The following is a 24,411-nucleotide window of genomic DNA, read 5'->3' on the forward strand; positions in this document are numbered from 1 at the left end:
TCCTCAGAATACTCAGATCTTTGAGTTGTTCTCACCAAAACCTATCCTGGAGGCTTGTCCAGGAACCAGGCAATAATTAAATAAAAAAAAATTATTTATGTGAACCAAAATGTCAGCTGTGAAATTCTTTCTAGACATATTCATTCTTTCTAGGGGAATAATGCTTACTAATTTATATTGCTGAGATCCTGAAGCAAACCAGAAAAGGGTAACTCCAGAGCTAGACTACAGTATACAGAGTAAATATTCCTCAAGCCTGGCTATGAATCTATGGTCTGGTCTGCGATGTACAGTAGTTTAGAACTTAGGAACGGCCATCCATATCTTATTCTACAGCAGTTATGTGATGTGTAATACTGTCAGTTCAGTCTCTCTCACTCTCTCTCTCTTTTTTTTTTTTTTTTTTTTGAGACAGGGTCTCACTCTGTCACTCAGGCTGGAGTGCAGTGGTACAATCATGGCTCACTGCAGCCTCGACCTCCTGGGGCTCAGATGATCCTCCCACCTCAGCCTCCCTAGTAGCTAGGACTACGGGCTTGTGCCACCACATCTGGCTACCTACAGGCGTGTGCCACCACATCTGGCTAATTTTTCCTTTTTTTTTTTTTTTTTTTTTTTGTAGAGATGAGGTTTTGCATGTGCCCAGGCTGGTCTTGAACTCCTGGGCTCAAGCAAGCTGCCCCCCTTGCCCTTCCAAATATACTGTTGGGATTACAGGTGTGAGTCACCACACCCAGCCTGTCAGTTCAATCTTGATATAGGGAGACCACTGCAGTTCAAATTTTCCATCCAGTGAAGGCTAAAGCATTCTGGAGCTTGCCTAAGAAGATTTGCTTGAAGGAGGTCGATGGTCCATGATAAAATACAGATTTCTAGAAAGTCATGAATATAAAAAACAATAGAAACTGTTGCTAATTTTGCAGGAGATAGTGAATCATTTGAGTGAATTTGTATGTAAGTAGACAATAATGTCAAATAGACAGTTTTTAAGAAATAATTTAGTATTTATTTTGTGAATGTTGCCAACAGACTTCCAGATCTTGAAAGACCTTGGAATGTGTCGAGTCAGCTACCTCATATTACTCTTGAGAAAACTCAGATATGGGATAATGGATTTGGCCAAGGAGACTAAGCTAATTAGAAGCTAAGCCATGGATGAAAACAGAGGTCGTTTGACTTTTCCTTAGAAAATTAGTGTCCTGATTGTAAGTTTGGTCCTTATTTACGAATATCTTTTATTTAAATTATAAATATATATTCTACTTTGTTAAATTAAATGTGTATATTACTTAATACAAAATGAAATATAACCAAACCGTGAATGTTTTCTGAAATAAGACATTCTCATTTAATAGTAATAAAGTCCTGCAATACTTCATGGAGAAACTTACACCTTATGACTATTAAAGACAGAATATAATTTGTATTTTCAACTTTTAGAATCTTAAGAATTGTATCCTCCACCTGAAACGTCGTCTTAGAATAGCAGTGTTATGGCTTGGACTGTACCCCCCAGAATTCCCTCTCTAGCATGTATCTGGATAGGGTGGACCACAAGGATATTCTCTTTTCAGAATTGGAGGATGGATGGGGGCAGTGGCCATTTTGTGGACAATGCACACCTTATCCCAATTGTTTTGCCGAATGCTAATCTAGGTGCTGCTGAGCAGGGATTATACAGACATAATTAAAGTCCCAAGTCAGTTAATTTTGAGTTAATAAAAAACGGACATCATATGGTTGGGCCTGATTTTGTCAAGCCAAAGCCCTTTTAAGGAGCAACTAGACTCTTCCTAAAGCCCAGAGACTCCAAGCTTCAGCTCAAGCTCATGGGATTCCAGGTAGCTTATGACCTTCCCTTCCCACCCGCCTGCTCTTTGGACTTTGGGCTTGCTTAGCCAGCCCTCATGCATGTGTAAGTCAAATCCCTTCCTATAAACATATATATCTTATTGATTCTGCGTCTCTGGCTGAACCCTGACTGATACAGGCAGTTTCTGTAATTTACGTCTTAACCAGAACATTCTTTATCTTTTTCCATTTAAGGCTCTGCTCACTCAAATGCTTTCCTGCCTTCATCTTAGCAATTTCTGCAGCAAATTAACCCCTAGCTGTTTCAAAACCCTCAGTATTCTAGTTGTACAATAGATGCCATGGCATTAAGTCTAAATGTCATGGGAATTTAGCCCATGTTGTTTAACTGTCCTCATCTTGGTATCTTCATAACTAACATTTTCCAGTAAATGGGACTTCTGGTCTTTTGTTAAATAACTCCTTTCTAGGTGATGGTCTCACTTGTAGGGTCTCCTCGCCTTCAGTCTGTTGTCCTTACTGCTGCCAGTTGGATTTTTCTAACATGTACATTTGACCATGCCATTCATTATCTGGATTGAAAAAGCATCAACTGCCTTCATCTTAGCAATTTCTGCAGCAATTCCTCCATTAGTTGTTGAGTAAAATCTAAAACTCCTGGCATGGTCTATTCCCTCTGCTCTAATCGGCCTGCTTTCCCAGTTTCATCTACTTTTGTGGATGTGCCTCAGTGCCCGCATGGTGCACTCCTTGCAGGTCTCCTACTGTGCCTCCCCAAGGCCACTGGAAGAACCCAATTGCCATTGGTAAGGCAAAGACCAAAATAAATATCCTTTTGAAAACTCTTGTACACCATCCCAATAAAACTTAAAAATAATCTTTAGGCATCTACAGAATGTTTTATGAACCATAACTCTCTGCTAACTTTTACCTTTCAAAAAGCTTTTGCATGCCATATTCTATACACAGCAATCACTCTTTTTACTGCAGCAATCCCTCTTTCTTCTCATTTGCTTCATTGTTAGAAGTGGCATTATGTTCTTCACATTTTCCTGACTTTTTACGTTGTGTTTCCCTTCAACCAAAAACTTTCTTCTGCCTCATATCTAGCCCTGGAGCTGCTCTCTCACAATACTTCTTTTTCCTACATGCAACACTTGGAGCCCTTGCCTGGCTACTGACCTGACTCAAGGCCCTTTGGACCTCATTATAGATTCCTCAAACTTCTCTAAATGCCTTTCTTCCAGGTTCTCTTATTGAGACTAAGAAGAAACTTTCTCATATCCTTTTTTTCTCTTTCTTTCTTTCTTTCTTTCTTTCTTTCTTTCTTTCTTTCTTTCTTTCTTTCTTTCTTGTGTGTTTGTTTGTGTGTTTGTGTGTTTGTTTGTTTTGAGACAGGGTCTCACTCTGTCACCCAGGCTGGAGTGCAGTGGCACAATCACAGCTCACTGTAGCCTTGACTTCCCAGGTTCAAGCCACCCTCCCACCTCAGCCTCCCTAGTAGCTGGTGCTACAAGTGTGCACCACCACACCCTGCTAATTTTTAATCTTTTGTAGAGATTGCATCTCTACAAAAGATGTTGCCCAGGCTGGTCTCAAACTCTTGGCCTCAAGAATCCTCCTGCCTTGGCTGCCCAAAGTTCTGGGGTATGGGTCACTGCACCTAGCCCCTTGTATATTTTTTAATGACGTAATTCCCCACTCTGAAAGATATATTCCCACTCAGAAACTCACCAATGGCTACCACTCAATCATTCAACAAATCCAAGTTGCCAATTTTCCACTACTTTAAATTAAAGTTTCTAACTACAGTTAGTTAAATTAAAGTTAGTTACCAATGGCCATTTCCACAGCATCCCTTTGCCTACCTACGTAAGTTGGATTTCTTTGTTCTAGCCAGTAAATTCCACTTATTCCTCCACATTGCTTGATATTATTCTGGCAATTCCAAGCTTTTTACTCCCCTCCAAACTTATCCCTGGCCTCTCCTTTCCACCAGCCTACCCTTTTTCTTCTTCAAACAATTCTCATAAATCATCTAGCCTATAAAGCTTTCCCAGGGTATAGCCCATTTCAGCAATCTCCTGAGTCCTTGTATAAATATGAACCATGTGCAGGCATCAGAAATTGGCCCTGCACAATTTTAGAAAATTATGTATAACCATGCAAATTTAGTGGGGAAAATGAGATAGAATTTCAGCTCCCAAACACCGTTCATAGAATCAAACATGCAAGCCAGAATGCCATTCCAGACCTTGTTTTCAAGACTCAGGTGGCAGTATAACATAAAGCCCACCACTAGATATACGTCAAATTGAGTATTTATATCAAATAACAAAAGTGTCTGTTTTTATGCACTTTGCATCTCCCTATATAAAATAAGGAATCTAAATCCTTTAGTCAACGTTCAACTCCTTTCTGTTTTGGGTCTGAGGTGAGGCCAGCTGTTGAAAGGTTCACTTTCATTGGGGGATCAAGGGAGTGTAACCTGGACAGAGGAAGATGAGAGAGAAATAGTGGGTTTTAAATTTACCAGTACATCAGACCAGGTAGTAAGAGGAAAATCTACCAAACTGCTTCCCCCAGCTCCTGGGTCTCCAGTCTTTACACTCTGTGGATCACTTCTCTCTTACAAATACAGAACATTACAGAAACCACAAAGGTTAGGGTTAGGTTTTCCAGAATGTTTATCCCAAGGAAGATTTCCATTCTCTTGCGTCGTAGGCCTTTGTTGTTATCCAAAGTTGGCTAGACCTTATGGAGTCATTGTTACCTCTCTGCGCAGCTGTTCTTTATTTTTTTTATTACCACCATAGATTCAATCAAAAGAAAACAATGAAGCTTATTATTTCAAATAGTACTTTTAAACCTGAAAACCAGGAAATAAGCCTACAGTCATAAAATACATAAATTCAATCATGGCACCTCAGTCAGGAAAACATCAGGCCTCCTGAGCAAAGCAAGCTTAGCCTCAGTCACTGCTCAGACACACCCCCACAGAAGGGCCTGATAGTATCTACAGACAATTTAAAGCCAAACCGAACTGAGTCACTTACTCAGCTCTTGGAGAGCAGGAGCAAAGAGGAATTATTGGTGGACTGTGGAGAGTTTAAATTACAAGAGAAAACCCTCTTGCAGATATGAATCCCAGTGAGATGGCTGCAGAGGATCTTAGTTTTCAAACACATTTTCTACTTGAAATAAAAGTGCAGAAAAACATTTTGGTTTCTAATAAAATTGATTGATTTTAATAATAAAACTCTGGGTTTAGATTTTTCTGCAATAATATGAGATTCTCGGAGTGACAGACTTCAATTTCCTTAATGCTAACACAAAATTTCCTGGGTCATAGCACCAGGAAGGCAACAACGTGGAGGTGAATGTAATAGTAAGACCTCCCTGTAGATTGCATCAGTCTTCCCTGGACCTCAGTCCCACCTGTGCCCTTCTCAGCCTTCCTGTCCACTGGCCAGGCCCCAGCATCATGCCCCCATTCTCCTCAAGGCCTTCAGGCTCCTGTTGCCGCTGCTTTACCAGTGTCAGTCCCTGAATCCTGCTCTGCTGTCTTGCTGCTGTTATTGCTGTGGTCACACTATTGTTCTTGACTTATCATTGCAATTTGTCACACACAGATATCACGTCCCAGGGAATTTCTTTTTTTATAAACTCATAAATTTAAACATAATTGATGTGCTTTAACTTATTGCAGTTATTATTTCCGATATTCAAATGGGAATCCCTGAAAATTGACTCTTGACTCCTTGTGACACAACCACGGCAGTCTTCAACAGTATACTTGTTTTCAGGTAGGACCAGGTGTTAAATGTGCATCTTGCACACATCTTTCACTGAGACCTGGAGCTGGGTACTTCTCTAAGGATCCCCGACTCTTAGGGGAGCGTTGTCTGTGTGTTAGGGATGCTCACTGCTGACAGGTTGCTCTTTGTTTCTAGGCCTTTTCGGGGCACAAAGCTAGGAGATTAGGGGTAGATCAATGAATGGATCTGTAGATAGATAGATAGATAGATAGATAGATAGATAGATAGATAGATAAAACATATTTATAATTGAATGTTTCCAATTCAAATTCTGATTCAGGACTACAGGGCTTTTATTTGATCCCACTTAAATTTACATCTCTTTTCAACCTAAATTTCCGGTTCCCAACAACACTTACACATTACTCACTTGTTTTCTACCAGGAAACATATACAATAGTCTCAGAATAACAATAGGAAAACTTTCCATGACAATGTAATTACTGGAAACATTTGAAGTTTGTGTATGTGTGTGTTTCTGCAGTTCCTTTTGTTCTAAGGGTATATCCCACTTGATGTCTGCAGTCAATTCCCATGTTTTAATGTCACTTGAAATACTTTCTCCCAAGAGAATATGCCACCAACTCAATCTCTAGTTAGGTTTGATTTTTTTCATTTTGTTTTGAGTTTTAATGATCATATCTTAATATTTAATTGATCAACTATATATTTTGGAGATCTTTTCATACCTGCATATAGAGATTTTCTTCTTTTTTTTATAGCTGTGTACTACTGCATTGTGTGAATGTAACATAGTTGAGCGTCCCCTATCAATGGATATTTGAGTTGTTTCTAATACACAAATCATGCTCTGATAGGCAGCCTTGTGAATACATCATTCCATTTCTGCCAGTACATCTTTGGGATAGATTAGAAACTGTAATGCTAAATCAAAAGTAGCAAGTAGAACATCTTTTTGCTTGAATAATCATAACATTTATCCTATGCTCTAAGGGTGAAATGATGCCACCTCTTCCCCAAGCCCAGAGAATGAAGAGATGAGCTTCTGGCCCCTGATGTGTCAACAATTATCTCTCCTAGAAGACCAACTGAGCTCTCTTACCAGTAGACTTTCTGGAAGAACATTCAAACATGTCCTGATAGAAACAAAGCCAGACCTTGTCTCAAAAAAAAAAGAAAAAAAAAAGGAGCAAAAATATTCTACGCAGATCACAATCACAAAAGTTTTCTTAGGAAACCACGCTCCCCCTGGGCAGCTCCCCAGGAAGGTAACCCTTGGGGTTGATCTTGAGATTGGAGGGGTGTTCTTTTTTTAATTACGCTGACAGACATTCAGTGAGAGCTGTACTTCCCGAGGACTAGTGAGCAGGGAGAGGTTTTCCCTGGTGTGCTCAGGCAGGATGTCCCAGGGATCTGGGATAACTGCTGACATAACTGCACGTTCACACGGCTGCCCCTCCCTTCTCCTCTCTCTGTCTTCTCCAAAACAAATAACCTCGCTGGGATCCTGTTTGCGCTTTACTGACTTCCTGGACCAAAGCAGTGTGCCCGTGAGCACAACAGCTGATCCCCTTCCGAGTGGAGTTTCCTAGCCGGTGCCTGTCCTCTATTGCGTATTTGTTTTCTGAGTGAACACTCACTGGGGTTGTGGCTCCACGAACTGGATTTCAGGAAATCAGCCAAGGCATTCTCTCTCTCTCCATTCCCAGAGAGGCAGAAAGCCTGGGAATGGGTTTGGCAAGAAGGTCTCTGTGCCCTGGATCTCCATTGCTTTCAGCACCACTGGCTTTCCCTCCAGCTCAAGTGCAAAACCTGCCATCATTGCTACCTGGGGTGCGTCAGATTCACCCAAGTCCCCCAGGCCAGAGGACATGCTCTCAAGTCTTGTTTCAGAAAGAGGAACCCAAAGGTTGTTAGGGAAGAGAACCAGGCTCCTCGGACCCACACCCACTGTCCCTGCTCTGGCTGTGGCCTGCCAGACCTCTCCTCTGATTTTCACTTCCCTTTCTGCCAGCGCCTTTGTTTATCTGAGGCGCCAAGATCCCACTGCGAAGTCTGAAAGGAAGACCGGTGGTTCTCGCTTTTCCTCTAGATGCCATGTCTCCCAATGTCCTCTTCTTTCCTCTCAAAGACAATCGGATGTTGTTACTGATTTTCTTGGAATGAGGTCAATGAACATTGTTTTTCCCCAAGAATGTTCTCCCGTGCTTCAGAGACATATTTAGAAGGGCATAAGAACAAGAGGAATCAGTGTGGGTCCCTGCCACTGGCACTCCTCCAAGCTGGCTTTACCCCTTCATGCCAACACCATTTCCTCCCAGGCTTTTCACAGCTTTACAGCCCATCTCAAGTCTTTAACCACTAAGTGAGCTTTAAAGAAAGGAAAAAAGCTTCAAGGGCTCCCCGAAAGGAAAGAACTGGGCACCTCACATTCGGCCTAAGATAGGAGTGAAAAGGCAGAAGATTTGTTTGACATTTGCATCACTGCTCTCTGTCCCACCCACTTACAACTTTATACTTATCCTCCCGAAGTCTCAATCCAGCTTCAATTTTATCTGGAAAGGGTCATTTGGGATACAAAAAGCAGTTCCTCCAATGCCACCAAACAACTGCTGGTGCCCTCTGTTACCATCCGAGAAAACCTAAACATCTCTCCAGCACAAGTAGGCCAGGAATTCCCAACGCCCATCCCATATAAAATCCAAATGATGACAGTAATTGAATGACACAGTGCATTCAATAACCCGCCGTACCCTTCACACTTCCAGGGATGATCACACTGACATCTCAGCTCATCCGTGGGCTGCCCACAGCCTGGCCATGTCCAGGACTTCTAGTCTCTCTAAGAGACAGGGTCTCTTTATGTTGCCCAAAATAGACATGAACTCCTGGACTCAAGTGACCCTCTCCTCTCAGCCTCCCAAGGAGTTGTGACTATGGTCTCATACCACCAGACCCAATTAAGCTCACTGCACGTGTCAGTGTCTTATCTCCCGGCCCTTCCCTTCTTCCCTTTGTCCTCCCCTCCCCTGCTCTCGCTATTCGCTTTTCCTTCAGTTGCCCACCTACTTCCATATTCAGAGGCCAGTGCTCTTTGGATCTGACATGTTTTGTGTGGGTCCCAGTGGTTCATAGAAGGCCAGAGGGTCAGACACTTCTGCTCAGTAAGGGGAAGGATGAGAGGATCCATCTTGATCCTTCCCACCAAGGGCTATGGCAACAACTTGTACAAAGAAACCCAAAATAAAGCAACTCCCAAGAGGAGGGGAAAAAAGAAGGTAGCTCCAATGTGCTTCAAGGTGGGAGAATGGGATGAACAAAGACCTACTAGTGGGAAGCTGAGAAACTCTGTGAGGGCTCCTGACTTGGAACAGGATGGATGGACTGTGGGGAGAGTGACCTTACCCCTGGCCTAGCAGGGCACTGTGGGCTGAGGAAAATGGCCGTGAAGCTTCAGAAGGCTTTGTCTGGCCCACGTTTCTCAGAATTATAATGGTTTTCATTCCTTACAAGGGAAGTCTAAAATTGGGAAAAAAGAAGCAAAGAGATGCTGTCTAAATCCTAAATGTTAGCAAGGGTTTTCTGATCTGGAAACTGTGACTCAGATGTGGTAGAGATGAGGTGGACGTGTGGCCGTGGTTGCATCCACCAGGAGGTGCAGCCACAGGACCAGGGACAAAAGGTTTCACCTGGAGGGCCCGAGGACAGCAGGCCTCACAAGGAGGGCCCAGGGACAGCAGGTCTCACGTGGAGGACTCGGGGACAGCAGGCCTCACGTGGAGGGCCCGGGGACAGCAGGCCTCACGTGGAGGGCCCAAGGACAGCAGGCCTCACAAGGAGGGCCGAGGGACAGCAGGTCTCACGTGGAGGACTCGGGGACAGCATGCCTCACATGGAGGGCCCGGGGACAGCAGGCCTCACGTGGAGGGCCCGGGGACAGCAGGCCTCATGTGGAGGACCAGGGAACAGCACGCCTCACGTGGAGGGCCGGGGGACAGTAGGTCTCGTGTGGAGGGCCCAGGGACAGCAGGCCTCATGTGGAGGGCCCCAGCCCCTGCCTAGAAGGAGGCAGGTGGGGAATCAGGAGATTCCCCTGCTGCATCAGGAGAAGCTTCTGTCTTGTTAAAAACAAAGACAGAAAGGAGGACAGGAAGGCAATCACGTAGTCACTGTATATAAGGTTTTTTCAATCTTCACCTGTTGCAGTTATACTTTGCAGCATGAAAAGTCATTCCAAAACATAGTAGCTTACACTTTGGGAGGCCGAGGTGAGAGGCTCACTGGAGCCCAGGAGTTTGAGACCAGCTTGGGCAAGATAGCGAGAAGCCCTCTTTACAAAAAAATAAAAAACTAAAAATATTAACCAACTGTGGTGGTGCATGCCTGTAGTCCTAGCAACCTGGGAGGCTGAGGCCTGAGGATTAATTGAGTCCAGGAGTTTGAGGCTGTAGTGAGCTATGATTGCACCACTGTACTCAAACCTGGGCAACAGAGGGAGAGGAGACCCTGTTTTTTAGAAACAAAATACAGCAACAAAACCGCCCCAAAACATAGCAGCTTAAAACAGCTACAGTCAAGCTATCTCTCACGACCTCTGTGGGTCAGGGTTTTGGGAAAGGGTTGGCTGTGCATCTCTCTCTTCATGTAGTCTCAAAACCTCTCCAGGTGGTCTTTACATGGATTAATTTGGGCTTCTCACAACATGGCAGCCTCAGAAAAATCAGACTGCTCACGTAGTAGCTGAAGGTTTCAGGAACAAATATTTCAGAAACGTGGTAGAAACTGCATTGCCTCTTTTGACCTTATCTTGGAAGCTGCGTAGCATGAATTCTGTTATACTCTACTGGATAAAACGTTCAGAAAAGCCTGCCCAGTTTCAAGGGGAGGGAACATAGCCCCACCTCTCAGTGAGAAGAGTGTAAAAAGGTCTGCAGACATGTTAAACAGTAGTGACTAACCACCTTTTTTTCTCTTAAAACTAAGTTTCTGTCACCCTGATCTTTTCCCGTTCTTCTGATTGGTGTGTCTTCAGCGTATCCCTTCCGTTCCTCAGAGCTGGATGTTTTTCCCATTGAAATTGTGAGCATGCGAGGTAGCCATGCTTCAGAGAAGGCCTCCTGAGGAACCACCCTTTCTAGCATCCATGCTCTTGTGCCGTCTCCTCCCACACTGGGTCTGGGCTGCACTTGGAGGAAGTGATGCTGTGGGATTTCCAAGGTTAGGGCATAGGAGACCTTGCCACTTCTACCCGGGCCTTTTGAAAGGCCCTATTCCCTCCTTATTCTAGAGAAAGTCAGCCACCATATATGACATGTAAGCTGAGACCACCATGCATTGAGGAAGCCCAAGCTAGCCACATGGAGGGAACATGTGGAGAAGGTATTTGGCTAAACCCCAGAGATTTTGGCCATCCCAGCCCAGGGGTCCAGACATGTAAGCGAAGAAGCCATGTTGGATGTTGAGCTTGGTTGAGCGTTCAGAGGACCCCAGTCCAACCACCATGTGACTGCAATCACATTTGGAAACTCAAAGTGAGAACCACTTGAGTCTAGTTAACTCTCAGAAGCTTCAGAGATAATAATAAGCTGTCATTTGAAGCTCCTAAATTTTATGGTGGCTTGTTACGCAGCCAGAACATCCAGTTCTAGCAATTCCACATCAGAATTTCTCCCAAATCTGAATCTCTTAAATTGGCCTTCAACATCACTTCCTTGCTGAGGCAAAGCTTCCTCTCTGGTTTCCGAGCAAGGAGGCATGCTTTAAGGAAGTTGGCCATAGACGTGATGTAAGACATGTTCATAAGCGACTACAAAATAAAACAGTAAGGAGGTATGCCGTGAGGTCTGTACAGAAAATAGCTATCATGAGAACTCAGAAAAGAGAGAGACAGAATTATTCCAGCCTGGAGTCAGTGGGCCTGAAAAGGAGGTAGCATTGAATTGGACCTTGAACACCAAGTAGAAGTTTGTGGACTTGTTTTGTAGAAGTAGGGAGCTACTAAGAAGTTTTGAGCAGAAAAGTAATGTGATCAAAAATATGTTTCGTAAAAACATTGTTCTGAAATTGATGGACGTAAAAGGCAATTGCATTTGGAAGACACTAGATGGGATGGTCAGTGAGCCTGGGGAGACCGGTGAAGAAACTATCATGACTGGCCAGGGAGAAGCAATGAGCCCGTGAATAAGGCTGGCCATGGGACTGAGGTTAAAGAGACTAGGCTTAAGAGACATTCCAGAGTTAGATAAGACTGTGAAATACACATAATGACAAAATTATAACCCAAATTCTCCTATTCCCTGAATAAGTGAAAACAAATAATTCCACAGATTTTACTTTTGGGAGAAATGTGGCTTTTCAAATAAAATACCTTTTCAAAGAAATACTTTATGGTTAGGGGGAAAAGAGTAAATTAAATCCCTAACCTTAAATATGTATGATCAGAGATTTTTTTTTTTTTTTTTAACATTTAGGGCCAGTTCTGAAATATTCACATTGACTTACAATTTTGTTATTTACCCGTCCCTCTGGTATGTTAGAGTGTAAGAAGCCTCCAAAACAATTCAGGGCAAATCATTACTGATTTTTAAAACCTGCAGTGGTCCTTGAAACCTGAGGGGTGCTCCAAAGAGTTTTTAAAGTATGAGCTCCCTCTAGTGGCCCAAAATAATCTTTACTGCTTTATCAAATCTGCCACTTACTTATATTTATTTTAATGAGTAGTTTATCTTCTGCTACAACTGAATTTACGCTTTCAATTTTTTCTTGCTTGTTACCAAATAGGCTCCATAATATTCACGATGAATCTCAACATCTAGGATCTAGTATTATTGTTATAATTAGTGATTATCAGTTTTCCATGTGTTTATTGAGTTTCTGACTGCACCAAAATGCAATTATCACCTGATTAATGTATCAGCTAATTTACTACAAATGTTCTAAGGAAGTAATATTATTATTTATCGCTATAAAAAGTACTCATTGGACCATGATCCTTGCTTGGCTCATGCCGATAATCCCAACACTTTGGAAGACCAACGCGGGAACATCACGTAAGGCCAGGAGTTCAAGACCCACCTGGGCAACATACTGAGACTCTATCTCTACAAAAAAAAAGAAAAAGAAAAAAAATTAGCTGAGCATGTTAGGGCACCTGTAGCCCTGACTACTTGGAAAGCTGAGGAGAGAGGATCACTTGAGCCAAGTAGTTCGGGGTTACAGTCAGCTTTGATCATACCACTGCACTCCAGCCTGGGCAACAGAGTGAGACTCTGTCTCAAAAAAAAAATTTCAAACTTTATGTTCTGCTTCCCTTATAAAACTGAGTGCCTCCAATAGCACCCAAGTCACCTCTTGAATACTTTGCTGTTTAGAAATTTCTTCTGCCAGATACCCTAAAGCGTCTCTCTCAAGTTCAAAGTTTCACAAATCTCTAGGGCAGTGGCAAAATGCTGCCAGTCTCTTTGTTAAAACATAACAGGAGTCACCTTTGCTCCAGTTCCCAGCAGGTTCCTGATCTCCATCTGAGACCACCTCAGCCTGGACCTTATTGTCCATATCGCTATCAGGCTGTTGGTCAAAGCCATTCAACAAGTCTCTAGGAGGTTCCAAACTTTCCCACATTTTCCTGTCTTCTTCTGAGCCCTCCAAACTGTTCCAACCTCTGCCTGTTACTCAGTTCCGAAGTCACTTTCACATTTTCAGGTAGCTTTTAAGCAGCGCCCCACTCTACTGGTACCAATTTACTGTATTTCACACTGCTGATAAAGACATACCTGAGACTGGGAAGAAAAAGAGGTTTAATTGAACTTACAGTTCCACATGGCTGGGAAGGCCTCAGAATCAAGGCAGGAGGTGAAAGACACTTCTTAAATGGCAGCAGCAAGAGCAAATGAAGATACAAAAGTGGAAACCCTTGATAAAACCATCACATCTCATGAGGCGTATTCACTACCGCAAGAACAGCATGGGAAACCACCCCTATAATTCAAGTTATCTCTCACTAGGTCCCTCCCACAACACATGGAGATTATGGGCGTACAATTCAAGATGAGATTTGGGTGGGGACACAGCCATACCATATCACTAATTTAGGACAGATGCATCGTTGCGATTGTAAGAATCAAACCATAGCTATAACTTGCACAGCTTCTGTCACATGGTAGATGTTCCATAAATGCTTACTGTATTTGATTTGAACCTTGTTTCAAAAGCCCTTATTCACTTTTTTTAAAAAGTTGTAGAAAGTAATTTGGCCACCTTTCTTTCCATCTTTCTAGTTGGCATTTCATGGGTGGTTCCACTGAAAAGCAATCAACTTTGATATTGTTTGAATATGTGTCCCCTCCAAATCTCATGTTGAAATGTAATCCCCAATGTTAGAGCGGGAAGCCTGGTGAAAGATGATTGGGTCATGCGGGCAGATTTCTCATGAAGGGTTTATCATCATTCCCTTGGTGCTGTCCTCCTGATAATGAGTGAGTTCTCCTGAGATATGGTCATTTGAAAGTGGATGGCACTGGCCCGGCACAGTGGCTCACGCCTGTAATCCCAGCACTTTGGGAGACCGAGGCGGGCAAATCACGAGGTGCAGAGATCGAGACCATCCTGGCTAACATAGTAAAACCCCGCCTCTACTAAAAATACAAAAAATTAGCCGGGCGTGGTGGCGGGCGCCTGCAGTCCCAGCTACTCAGGAGGCTGAGGCAGGAGAATGGCGTGAACCCGGGAGGCAGAGCTTGCAGTGAGCCCAGATCGCGCCACTGCGCTCCAGCCTGGGCGGAGCGCAGTGAAAAAAAAAAAAACACAACTGTATGGAGCCTACCCCCTTACTCTCCCTCTAGCCCGTGCTGCTGCCATGTGAGATGCCTGCTCCCCTTCACCTTCCACCAAGATTGGAAGCTTCCTGAGGCCTCCCCAGAAGCAGGTGCTTGTGCTATGCTTCCTGTACAGCCTGCAGAACCATGAGCCAATTAAAAACTCTTTTCTTATAAATTACCCAGTCTCAGGTATTTCTTTATACCAATGCAAGAATGGTCTAATACAACTTCATACCCTATGACATTGATCATTAGTTTTCCATCTTGCTGAGTAGAATTGTTCTTACTTGGCGTTTCTAAAGTTAATCTCAGCTTAAATGAACACATGCTAGACTTTATAGCTTCACTTATTTGAATTTTGAAGACAAGCATTTAATTATATATGTTGATCAATGTTGATAAACATACTGGATAATGTAAGGGAAAGAGGAGAGAAACGAATTCTCTAATAGGAGTTTAGTTTAACCTTTCCTAAAGTTTACAAAAAAAAAAATCTTGGAACATCAAAAGTCTGTCCTAAAATAATTTGTGAGCAACCTTCTATTTCCCAGGCACTCCCAGAAGCACAAGGGACAAAGAAATAAGTAATATATAGTTCTTACTCTAAATGAGAAATTTTTTTCATTCAAACAGTAACAGTTGTTTTTGGTAAGATAAACTCACACAATGAAACCACAATCGTTTCTAGTCTCATAAATTAATTAGCTAAAAAAATGCAAAAGTATTTCTATAACAATTCTTTCCAATTTAATTACCAGATTAAGAATATTCCTTTGGATATTCTAGTTCCATGATTGCTAACATTATTAATAAAAGTTAACATAATTTAATCTATATAATATTCTGACTCATTGGTTCTAATTTAAGACTTCTGGAAACTCAATAAGAAAACCAATTTTAGCTGTTGTTATACAAACTGCCTCAATCATTTCAATACATTGTTATCACTGTATCAGGGAGAGAAATAAGAATCTATTTTTACTGAATAGAACTGTATTTAAAATAATATTGGCCGGGCACGGTGGCTCAAGCCTGTAATCCCAGCACTTTAGGAGGCCGAGACCGGCGGATGACGAGGTCAGGAGATCGAGACCATTCTGGCTAACACAGTGAAACCCCGTCTCTACTAAAAAAATTCAAAAAACCAGCCGGGCGAGGTGGCGGGCGCCTGTAGTCCCAGCTACTCGGGAGGCTGAGGCAGGAGAATGGCGTAAACCCGGGAGGCGGAGCTTGCAGTGAGCTGAGATCCGGCCACTGCACTCCAGCCTGGGCGGCAGAGCGAGACTCCGTCTCAAAAAAAATAAAATAAAATAAAATAAATAAATAAATAAATAATATTGCCCTCACTCTCTCCTTACAAATCATAAAAGAAAAGATAAGATGTGAGCTTTTCATTGTTTAGCCAATAAGATAGGTATTTAATGGTATGGTTGTAATTTGTAATTCTCTGACTACCAAAAGATTTTTGTACCTTTTATGTATTTATTAGCCACTTGATTTCTTCTTTTGTAACGTACATATTTAGGTCTTCTGGCCATTTTGCTTATTGATTTACACTAATGTTTATATATTTTGAATACCAGGGGTTTTTTGGATAAATGTGCTATAAATACTTTCTCTGTACTGTTTGTTTTGTTTTAGTTTTAAAGAAACAGACATTTTAAATTTACCGTCTGAAAAGTATGTAGCCTTTTGCTTTTGAAAGCTGTTTTTACTGGATATAGAATTTTAGCTTGGTAGTCTTTTTCTTTCAATATTTTAAAGATGCTGCCTCACTGTTTCTTGGTTTCCGTTGCTTCTAATGAGGTATCTGGTGTCATTTTTATATAATATTTGTTTCTCTGTACATGATGTATATTCTTTCTAGCTGCTCTTAAGATTTTTATCTTTCTCACTGGTTTCAAGCAATTTGATCATTATATTTCGTGTCATATTTTCTTCAGGTTTCTTGTGCTAGGGATTCTTTGAGCTTCCTGAATCTGTAGGCCCATAGTTTTCATCACATTTTAAATTTTTTCAGTTGTTATTATATTTCCTTCATTATTTTTTCTACCTTCACTCTCCTCCTTCAGGAGCTATTATTACAGGTTTATTAGGTGTATTAGTCCGTTTTCACACTGCTGTAGAGAACTGCCTGAGACTGGGTAATTTGTAAAGAAAAGATATTCTTTTCACTGTTCTGCATGGGCGCGGAGGCCTCAGGAAACTTACAATTGTGGCAGAAGGCGAAGGGGAAGCAAAGACCACCTTCACATGGTGGCAGGAAAGAGAGAGCTTGTGAGAGCTCAGGAATAATTACCATTTATCAAACCATGAGATCTCGTGAGAATTCACTCAGTGTCACAAGAACAGCATGAGGAAAATCACCCCCATGATCCAATCACCTCCCACTAGGTCTCTCCCTTGACATATGGGTATTACAATTCAAGATTAGATTTGGTTGGGAACTCAAAGCCAAACCACAGTAGTAGGCTACTTAATGCTATCCCACAGCTTAATAATGCTCTCTTTATCTTTTTCCAGTCTTTCTCTCTTTGTCACATTTTGAATAGTTTTCATTCCTGTGTCTTCAAGTTCACTAATCTTTTTTCTGCAGTATTTGATCTGATTTTAGTCCTATCCATTATTATATATCTTAGACATTGTATTTTTTATCTGTTGAAGTTAGGTTTGGATTTTTTTATGTCTTTAATGTCATCATACAACATGTTCAATCTTTCCTTTACTTTTTTTCACTTGTTGAATTGAAAAAGCCATTTTCTATCTTCTTAAACATGTAGAATATAGTTATAACTATTTTAATGTCCCTATTTACACATCTAATTTACCACTTGTATAATTTATGGATCCATCTCTACTGACTAGATTTTTTTCCTCCTTATTTTGGATGCAAAATAAGAAGAAAATTGTCTTATTTTTTCATTGTCTTATTTGCCAGACTTTGTGAATTTTACCTTGTTAGAGGCTAGATTTTTGTATATCTATAAAAAATCTTAAGCTTTGTTCCAAAAGTCAGTTAATTTATGGAAATAGTTTGACCTTCTCTTGACCTCCTTTTAAGTTTTGTTATATGAGATCAAAGCAGCCATTAGTCTAGAGTTGGTTTTCTCCAACTATAGGCAATGCCCTTCTGAGAACTCTACCTGTTGCTACATTAATTATGTGGTTTTGTAATCTGACTGATAAAAACACAAACTACTTCCAGCCCTATTTGAGATCCAAGTACTGTTCCCTCTGATACTTTTGGATGGCTCCTTCTCCAACCTCAGCCATTAGGTTACATGGATATGCTGATCAGTATATAGTTGAAGACTTAGCTACAGATATCTGAAATTCTCTCTCTCTGTACAGCTCTGTCCTCTCCAGTACTCTGTTCTATGAAGTCAAGCCATTCTGATCGTCTGAGACTCCCAGCTCCACCTCCTCAGCTCAGAGAGACCACTGGGTTGCATCTGGATTTCTCCTTCCGTGCACTGTGGCCTGCAAACTCTCTCCAGAAAGTAAGCTGGAGCAATCATAGGTGTATTAATTTGCTGGGTGGCCATAACAAGATACCCACAGATTGGGTATTAAAACCACAGCTTTAACAACAGAAATGTATTTTCTCACAGTTCTGAAGGCTAGATGCCCAAGATTAAGATGTAAGGTTTTGTTTCTGCTAAGGTCTCCCTTCTCGGCTTGTAGATGGCCACCTTCTTACTGTGTCCTCACATGATCATTTATTTGTATGTGGGTGTGCACCCCTGGAATCTCCTTATTTGTCCAAATTTCTCTTCTTATAAGGACATCGGTCAGGCCGGACTAGGGCCCACCTTAGTGGCCTCATTTTAACTTAATCATCTTTTTAAAGGCCCTGTCTCCAAATAGCATCACATTCTGCGGTCCTGGGGGTTAAGTCTTCAACATACTAATTATAGAGGAATACAATTCAGTCTATAACAGTAGTGCCACCCTCATTCTGTTTTTCCTATCTCCCATGGATCACTCTTCGGTACAGCCCGATGTCTGATAACTATTGTTTCAAATATTTGCCTAGTTTTTAGTTGGTTTGGGGGAGAGGGTAAATCTGGCACTATATTATACCATCTTGGTTGGAAGCAGAAGACTGAAACAATTTTAAAGTACTACAATTTGTTAACCTTTTTCTTGCTTACCCTAAGATATGAAGATATTCTTTTCTTCTTTTTTCAAAGATTTATAGTTTTGCCTTTCTTGCTTAAGTTTTCAATTCATGTGGAATTGATTTTTGAGCATAGAGAAAGACTGAGGTCCAATTACATTTTCCCATAAGGATATATAATTGTTTCAGCAACATTTAGTGAAAATCCATCTACTTTTCCTTTGCTATGAAGTACATTCTTATAATAAGTCAAGTGTTCATAAATGTACAGTCGATTTTTGAGTCCTCTTTTCCATTGGTCTAATATTTTATTCCTGACCAATTGTGTATGGTCTTAATTACAGAAAGTAAAAAGTTTGATAATACCAATTATTGATGAGTTGTAAATGAAAAGAAATATTCATACAATGCTACTGAGAATAGAATCCAGTACAACTACTGTATTAGTGTACTAGGGCTGCTATGACAAATTATCATAAACCAAGTGGCTTAAAACAATAGAAAGTTATTGTCTTACAGTTCTGGAGGCTAAGAGCCTAATATCAAAGTATTGGTAGGACCGTACGCCCTCCAAAGGCTCTAAGGACAAATTCTTCCTTGTCTCTTCTAGCTTTTGTGGTTGGTGGCAATATAGCTAGCTGCATCATTTCCATCCCTGCCTCTGTCTCTACATGGCCATATTCCCCTCTGGGTGTGTCTTCTCTGTTCCAAATCATTTTCTCCTTATGAGGACACCAGTCAATGGATTTAGGACACTCCCTAATCCAATATGACTTCTTCCTAACTTGATTATATCTGTTATGTCATACAGTCATATCATCAACACCACAATCAAGATGTAGGACATTTTCATCATCTCAGAAACTTTCCTGATGCCCCTTTGCAGTCAACTCTGTCTAAATTCTGGCCACAGACAACCACTGATTTTCTTTTTGTTGCTATAGTCTTGTCCTTTCTGAAATTTTATATAGGTGAAATCAATTACAGTAGGTAGTCTTTTTATGTGGTTTCTTTCAATTAGCATAACATTTCTCAGGATCATCAAAGTTGCTGTCTGCATCAGTGGTGTATTCCTTTTATAAAAATTTATTACGATATATTGAATTTCCAGTCAATAGACATTTGCATTGCTTCTCTTTTGCTTCTATGAACAGTGTTAATAAGAACATTTGCATACAAGTCTTTGTATAAACTTATGTTTTCATTTTTCTTCAGTAAATACCTAGCAGTAGGATTGCTGGATCATATGAAAATGCCAGACTATATTTCATCAGCAACATCTGAGAGTTTCAGTTGCTCTACACCCTAACACTTAATATTTGTCAGTATTCTTAATTTTAGCCATACTAGGGGGTGTGTAGTTGTGTATCGTTTGGTCTGAATTTGCATTTCCCTACTGACACTAATTGTGTTGAGCTTCTTTTCACAGTGTCTGTTAACTATTACTATCTCTTTCCTTGGTGAAATACCTGTTTAAGTGTTTTGCCTTCTTTTCAATTGTGTTGTTTGTCTTAGTAAGTTATAAGGGTTTACTACAAATCTGGTTAGAAGTCCTTTATCAGATGTTTTGCAAACATTTTCTACAACTCTATGGCTTGCCTTTTTGTTTTCTTAACTGTGCTTTTCTAAGAATTTTTTTAAAATTTTGAAATGACATCCATCTTCCTTGTTATTTTTGCAAGCTCCTTAAGGTCAGAAATTGTGACTTACATGTTTGAAGTATGTAGCATATAATAGGCACCTGTAAATATTTAGTGACTATAATTAGTAACATTCTGAGGCCAATTATGTGGTAGTCACTGTGATTAGTGCTTCAAATTTTTGCTTGCATTCTACCCTCACGTACCTGTAAGTAGATATTCTTACCCTCATTTTGCTGTAGAGTAAATGAAGCCACAGACAGGCTTCGTAGCTTGACTGAGGTTGCACAACTAGTAAGGGATAGGGCCAGACTCCAAACCTGGGTCTACTTGACTTTAAAGTCCATACTCTTAGCCACATGATGATGCCACCTTTTGTTGACTAACGAATGAATGAATGAATGAACGAATGAATGAATGAATGAATGAATTCTGCCTTATTTGTTCTTAAAGATTATGTGTTTATGTGCATATGTATTTGTATTTACTTTTCTACACATTAAAACTCTCTGCAACAATACAAGGAACTGAAAAACACAGTTAGCCATAGTGGTAAGGAAGACTTGGGAAAGCAAAATAGGAAAGAAAGTTTATATACTTTTAAAAAAAATTTTAGACAATGTGAACATATTATGTACTACATTCAAAGTATTGAGTAAAAACAATAAAGTCCCATGTTAAAATAGTGGTTTGTATTATAAATCAATAGAAACACAATTTGCACATTTAATTGAGGAAGCAATTGTTAACAATCCTTAGACCAGGCGCAGTGGTTCACACCTGTAATCCCAACACTTTGAGAAGCCGAGTTGGCTGGATCTCTTGAGCTCAGGAGTTCAAGATTAGCCTGGGCAAGATGGTGAAATCCAGCTCAACAAAAAATACAAAAAATTAACCGGGTGTAGTGGCATGTGGCTGTAGTCCCAGCTCCTTGGGAGGCTGAAGTGGGAGAATCACTTGAGTCCAGGAGGTTGAGGCTGCAGTGAGCCAAGATTGTGTCACTGTACTCCAGCCTAGACAACAGAATGTGACCCTGCCTCAAAAAAAAAAAAAATAAACAAAAAAATAAAAAATAAAAACAACTCTCAGAATAAGACAAAGGTTGATTTCTGTGGAGAATTTCCTTTAGGGAATTTTAAAATTTCCAAGGCCCAATATGTGGCTTTAGACACGTGCACAGATCCAGGCCAGGAGGAGTGCCTGTGGCTTTAGAATTTGTATCTTCATTCAGTGAATTGTGTAGTAGCTCTGGTGTCAAGCCCATCTTACTGTGCACTCTTGGCCCTTAGCAGGTGAGGCATTGGTTACTGTTGAAAACATGGGGTTATTGATATAGAGCTTCTACTTGTAGTCAATCACTGCTTGGATTCACAGAAGGACAAATTACAATGCATTTTGAAAGACTGGTCTACAGTCAACTAAAATACCAGTTATCACAGACTTCACTGGCCTTAATGAGGAGGCTGAGATGGATTTAGTTACTGGGACATGCAACGCTTACACCAAACTCTTCGATTCACAACTTGGAAAAGCAAATGTGGATACAGATGAGTGTGGACATGGCTTCAGTAGGAAATGTCAAGTTTGTTCATCACTCTGAAGTTTCTTCAGCTGCCACAGAAACTGCACCCTCCCTCCCGACTGGTTGGTGATCTTGCTTTGCTCCCAAGAAGGTATTTTCTGCTGACCTGATAGATCAGGTAAGAGAGTAGCAATGTGTCTTGTGTCCTCTGCCTCCATTTCCCTGGCTGCCTGCATTGCTGCATTTGTAATCTGTGGATTGAAAGTGACACCACTCTCGAGGAGGGTGAATGCAGAGGTGTATGTACGGCTAGCACCAGTAACACCCCTAGAATGAGCCAAGAGAAGATGAGGGAAGGAGGAAAGGGAGCCTTAGGCATGGGCCTAGGAAAAAGGGTCGGGAGTTACTTATGTAGAAGGTATGGATGGTGAAGCTGGATCTCTTCTTACCTGTGGGGAGCACACCAAACCGGACAACCCAGGGCCTACATTATAGAGGGTGCACTCTGCGCATGCAATGCGTTTTGTCAACAGAAAACTCTGTGTAAAAGTCTTAAAGCAACTCCTTAGAAATCCTGTTTCATTATTAGTTTAGAAGGAATCAAAAATGGAAATGTGGCAAGAACTGTAATGGGTACTAAAAGCCCCCGCTGGCAGTGCTGGGTCTTAGCTCCCTGCAATGGTGATCCTCTTCAAATAAGGAGTCTTGAGCCAAAAATCCACCTTTCCTGTTAAATAAGTGTTTATTATAAAAGTGATAATAGCTTGACAGTACGGCAAAGCACAATGAAAGATAAATGCACGCAAATAGTATAATGCAGTAATTAAAAGCCTGGTAAAAATCTCAACTCTGTCACTTAATAACCTAAACCACGTAATAGCTTTGTGCCTCAATCTTTTAAAAAGTGGAAATAATACTGATGATAATAACAGTAATAGTGTTTGTCTTCGTGATATTGTTGTGGAGAAGAAACAAGTTAATATAGATAAAGTATTTAACATAGTATCAGGCAACAGGAAGCGTACAATAATTAGTTGTGGTTGGGTTATGATTATTGTTGTTACTATTATTGTTATTATGACACTAACATTATCTACAACTTTCTATATTTCATCTGTTAACAAACATTTCAATATAAAATCTGATCCTACTCCGTGACTCAGACCTTTGTCATTTTGATTGAAAATATGTTTACCTGCTGGTCCCCAGTCTCACTCTTCTGCACCTCAGATCAACTGAGTGTATATCCAGAGGTAAGTATGTGGTAAGTATGCTTGTCATTTACATTATCTGTCAGCATGAGTATTGGTTTCCTAGAAACCTAATATTGAAAACACTTAGCATTGCTAAAAGCATTAAATGAAATAAAGACTCAATATAGCTGCACTAATCTGTGCTTTCTAAATTTACTGATGGAAGTGAAGAAAGTAGGTTGGCATGGAGTTTGTACAATTTATGGATCACACTGATCTGAATTCAGACTGTGTGTGCTCAGATAAAAATATTGTTTCCTTCCATGAGGTTTCCAATTTTGCAGAGAATACCTCTGTTTAGTTCATTACTTAACACAATGGGTGGCCTTGCATTCTGGAAGTGAAATGACACAAGAATGTCTTCACTGCATTATCCAGAGGTAAAGATTTTCTGGCATAAAATCACAACAAAGGTGGGATCTCAAAACTATAGAACAAATGGCAGCAGCCATGCAACCAGCCTTGGTTTGGGTGGGCTATAGAAGTAGAGGTTGTCCTCGTGTGATCAGCGCTGACTTCCTGTTGTGGCACACGGACAGAGATGAGAGGGCAGAAAGCAGGAAAGAAACCAGAGCTGCAATTGACAGGTGACTGGCCAAAGTTGAAGGGACAGAGACTACACCAAAGTCTTCTCAGAAAATACTTGCCTAGGAGGCTCTTGGAAAGATATTCAGAGTTGTTAAACATATCCTGTTATTAGGAAAACGAGAGTTTTAGCTTTCTATTATTCAAAAGAAAGCACAAAAGAAAATTAGTGCTCTTAAGAAAAGGTATTTTAATGTTATCCATTATAAAATTAGAAAACCTTGAAAAGCAAATGTTTCTTCTGACCATTTACATTGAGCTTCTTTCATAATCTCATATGCAACCTTGTGGATTGAAGGTGGAGAGCCCTTAGGATCACCCAGGAACATCCCTCTCTGCTCCCCCTGCTAGGCAGGAGGAGATTTGAAACCACATGTGTCTACTTCATTTCTGTCACTGGTAAGACAGTGTCATATGCTTTGTAGGTAACTCAAAGATATTGTAGGTAACTCATAGATGTTGATTGAATTAATGTTTAATAAAATGAGATCACCAGTTCTGCTGTTATCGTCATCCTCATTTCAATTCACTGAACTTTGCACCAAGGCTAAATATATTCTCATCTGTAGGCTTTGTTAAAGCCATTTACGTAAAGCTGGCTGAAGTTGAAATGTACAGTAAACAAGAGACGGTAGTAGTCTCTGCGTGTGTTATTTCTTTCAACTCCAAACCTCAAAGCATTTTAGGAAGAAATACTATTTCATCTTTTAAAAAAAAAATAGAAAAAACAAGAAAATTCTGAAAAATTAATGCAATCTAAATAATAATCATTAAAAAGTTAGTAACTTATGGTGAAATGGCATACTATGCAGTCATTAAAGAGACAATGTTCCTCTATATTTATTTACCTAGAACATTATCCTTGGGCAAAAAACTCATTTAAA

General features: G+C 40.7%; 1 long non-coding RNA gene across 1 annotated transcript; it reads left to right on the forward strand.

The window, feature by feature from the left end:
• Window positions 1-7,169: 7,169 nt before the first annotated feature.
• LOC108512051 (uncharacterized) lies at window positions 7,170-24,247 on the forward strand. The gene is made up of 4 exons (XR_001880474.1): window positions 7,170-7,758; window positions 19,743-19,848; window positions 21,519-21,867; window positions 22,853-24,247. It is a non-coding gene; the product is annotated as an uncharacterized LOC108512051 (long non-coding RNA).
• Window positions 24,248-24,411: the final 164 nt, after the last annotated feature.

The sequence above is a fragment of the Rhinopithecus bieti genome, unplaced genomic scaffold (assembly GCF_001698545.2).
Source record: "Rhinopithecus bieti isolate Rb0 unplaced genomic scaffold, ASM169854v2 scaffold_26504, whole genome shotgun sequence".
NCBI classification, from domain to species: Eukaryota; Metazoa; Chordata; class Mammalia; order Primates; family Cercopithecidae; genus Rhinopithecus; species Rhinopithecus bieti.